Here is a 3,683-nt window from a genome sequence, read left to right on the forward strand (position 1 = left end):
CGTAGCGCTGCTGGGTGCTGAGCGTGCGCACTGGTCGCCGGGCTCCAGCGTGCGCCGGCTTTGTGACGTTCGGTGGGGTGTCTGTGCTGATGCCCCTCCAAACGCACGTGGATGCGGTGTCCACCTCCTCGGGCACATGGTGAAGAATCTAAAGCGTAGGACTGCTCCATCTTTCCTCTCTAGCCCCAGGCTCCTGTGGGGAGGGGTGGGGGGGGGCTCTCATGTGCTCCATCTCACCTCGGGATCTGCTCCCCATCAGGCGAAGCTTCCTGTAGCAGGGGCCAGGTTGAGAAAGGTGGTCCCAGGGCACTGAAGAAGGTCCGTGATCTCTGGGAACAGGTCACAGCCTCCCCTTTTCCTTCTAAGGAGTATGCCTGTCAGTACTTGGAGAGTGGCTTTCTCACTGCTTACGTGGCAGGCAGGCTCCGCAGACCTCTATCATTGCTCTGGCCACCGTGGAAACTACCTGTGGGTGCATCTAGATAGGTCAGAAACTTGAAAACTTACAGGGGTGCAGCTTAAAATACACAAATCTGTAAGTGTATGGCTCAATACGTTTGTAATTACGTATAGAGAACGTTTCCGGTGCCCTGAGGGCCCCCTGTGCCCTCTCCCAATCACTACTCACCTTCCAGAAGTTCACAATTCAGGTCAGGGACTGCTAGGTATACTTTTAAAGCTCTAAGCATCTAGTTAAGTGCCACTCACATAATTGAGACTCACATACTTCTTGGATCTTGCTGAGTTTGAGTCAAGAAATTAAAACTAGAATGGGGTCTTTTGTTCATTCAACAATTATCAAGAGCTTGCTATGTGACAGGTATTGTACCTGGCGCTGGAGATGCTGGAGTGAATAAAATCAATGTATTTTCTCCATGCTTACATTCTAAGTGGAAAGACAGACAACCAAATGCATAACTGCCTATTTACATTTAATGCAATGTCAGCGCTGATTAGTGCTCTGAAGAAGAGTAAAGTCAGGAACAGGAATGGCGGCGCTGTTTGGAGCCAATGACCAGAAAAGACTTCGTTGAGTTTCTGTTGGAGCAGAGCTCTGAATGAAATGAGTGACACCTTCAGATATCTGGAGAAGGGTGTTTTAGTCAGAGAAAACAGCAAGTGCAGAGATCCTGGGACCTCAAGTAGTGTGCTTGACCTGCTCCCAAAACATCAGGGAAGCCAGTAGAACTGGAGGAGAGGGGAGGTGGGAAAGAATGGTAGAAAATAAAGATGCACAGGTATCAAGGGCCGGATCATGTAAGACACCTTGTGGTGCATTTGGAATGTGATAGTAAATGACTAGAGGATTCTGAGCAGGAGATGACATAATATGACTTTTTTTAGAATTGATTTCCGATAGAGGAAAGGAGAGAAAGAGAAACATTGATGTGGGAGAGAAACATCAATTGGCTGCCTCCCGCATGCACCCCGACCGGGGGTAGAACATGCCCTGACCAGGATTCGAACCCGCCACCTTTTGGTGTATGGGACCATACTCCAGCCAACAGAGCACACTAGCCAGGGCTGACATTTTTAAAGGCTTGCACTGGCTGCTGGAGGTGGAGCCATGGAATAGTGCAAATGTTCGCATGCACCCTGACCGGGGATAGAACATGCCCTGACCAGGATTCGAACCCGCCATCTTTTGGTGTATGGGACGATACTCCAACCAACTGAGCCACACTAGCCAGGGCTGACATTTTTAAAGACTTGCAGTGGCTGCTGGAGGTGGAGCCATGGAATAGTGCAAATGTAGGAGGGAAAATACAGTAATGTAAGAGAGACTATGAGTCTTGGGGCTAGAGGGGTAGTGATAGAAGTGGTGAGAATTGCCGAATTCTGAATATATTTTGAAGATTTGAACCAGCATAATGTGCAGATGGATTGAATGTGGAGTGTAAGGAAAATGAATCAAAGATGATGGATTTTTAGAAAAAAGGGGAGGAAAAGGGATGACAGATTTTTGCCACACGCCCAGCCCACACACACCCTAAGCAACCAAATGATTGATGCTGGGACCCCCTCCTGAAATGGGGGAAGATCAAGAAGAAAGGATTATGGAATAAACATGGATAGTTTTATTTTAGACATGCCAAGAGTTTGAGATGCCTATTGGACATCCAATGCAGGCAATTGGAGAGTAAAAACTAAAATTCAGGGAAAAGTCAGGACAGGAGATACATATTGGGAGTCATCAGCATATATATGGATATATATGTTATTTAAAGCTGTGAGACTAGATGCGATAACTAGAGAGTGAGTGTGGATAGCAGAGAAGATATTTTAGGATATTTAAGATATTGAGCCCTGAATAATTAGAGATGATTTGTAAGACAAAAGAATGTGGTCATTATACTATGATGACCTCTCATTGAGCAATCACAGAAAGTTTCTTGCCCATCTTGGTGTCAGGAGTAGGTCTGCTTCTCTCTCTCTCTCTCTCTCTCTCTCTTTCTCTCCTGAGCCCTGAATAATTAGAGATAGTTTGTAAGACAGAAAAGAATGTGGTCATTATACTATGATGACCTCTCAGTGAGCAATCACAGAGAAAGTTTCTTGCCCATCTTGGTGTCAGGAGTAAGTCTGCTTCTCTCTCTCTCTTTCTCTTTGTTTTTTTCAGTTTATACATTTATTCTAGAAATCCCCTTTCAGTGTCTTGGGCCCAGATCTGTTGGTACAAAAAGAAAAGTTTATCAGGTAAAGGGGTAGGGAGACCCCCAACTCCAGGAAGTCACAGACAGGTATCATAGAAAACACAACTTGTGTAGATTTGTTTAAAAAGTGGTGATGGAGCCCTAGGCGGTTTGGCTCAGTGGATAGAGCATCGGCCTGCCAAAGGGTCCTGGGTTCGATTCTGGTTGCAGGCTCCTCCCCGACCTGGGCCCTGGTCGGGGCTTGTGCAGGAGGCAACCAATCGATGTGTTTCTCTCACATGAGTGTGTGTCTCTCTTTCCCTCTCTTTTCCGCTCTCCCTGAAAATCAATGAAAAACTATCCTCAGGTGAGGATTAAAAAATAAAATAAAGTGTGATGGAAGGAAAGCCAAGGAAGATGAGCCAGGCATCACCTAGGATTTTACTGGCATCGTCCAGGTGCCAGGTTCCACCACGGCAGCATCCCAGGACACAGCACGTGCAATGGCTCTGTCCTTCAGCCCTCTTGTGGGCATCCAGACTGAGGATAGTCAGGGCAGAGACTGCTGCCAAAGGCTGGGCCATCTTACCCTGCAGATAGAAGAAGTGGGCACAGAGAGGCAGTAGATCTGCTTCTCTTGAAGGATTAGAGAGTCTCTCATTGATTGTGTTTCCCACTGGATAATCACACTGAGACCTTGGAGCTGTGTTTATGATCTCCTTCTAGTAGGCATTAGACTTAAGGCATATGATTTGTGGCCTATTGCAATCAGGGTCCCTGACAGGAAACATGGCATCTTTAAAAGGGTTACCTAAAGAGAATTTCATGAAGAAGTTAAGTTACAAACGTATGGAAGGATTAAGGAAGCCAGCAAGGGATGGTTCACAGGAAGTGTTACCAGCCTCTAGGCCTTACGCAGAAAGAGGACAGAGTCATCAGAACCCAGCAAGACCTGTAGCTATAGGAGAAACTGGAGACGAGAGCCCTTAAAGGAGCAGAGGGCAGGAGGAGAAGGGTGGGGGGAGAATCTAGAAGAGCAAACGGGGAATA

This window comes from Myotis brandtii, unplaced genomic scaffold, assembly GCF_000412655.1.
Source record: "Myotis brandtii unplaced genomic scaffold, ASM41265v1 scaffold420, whole genome shotgun sequence".
NCBI lineage: Eukaryota > Metazoa > Chordata > Mammalia > Chiroptera > Vespertilionidae > Myotis > Myotis brandtii.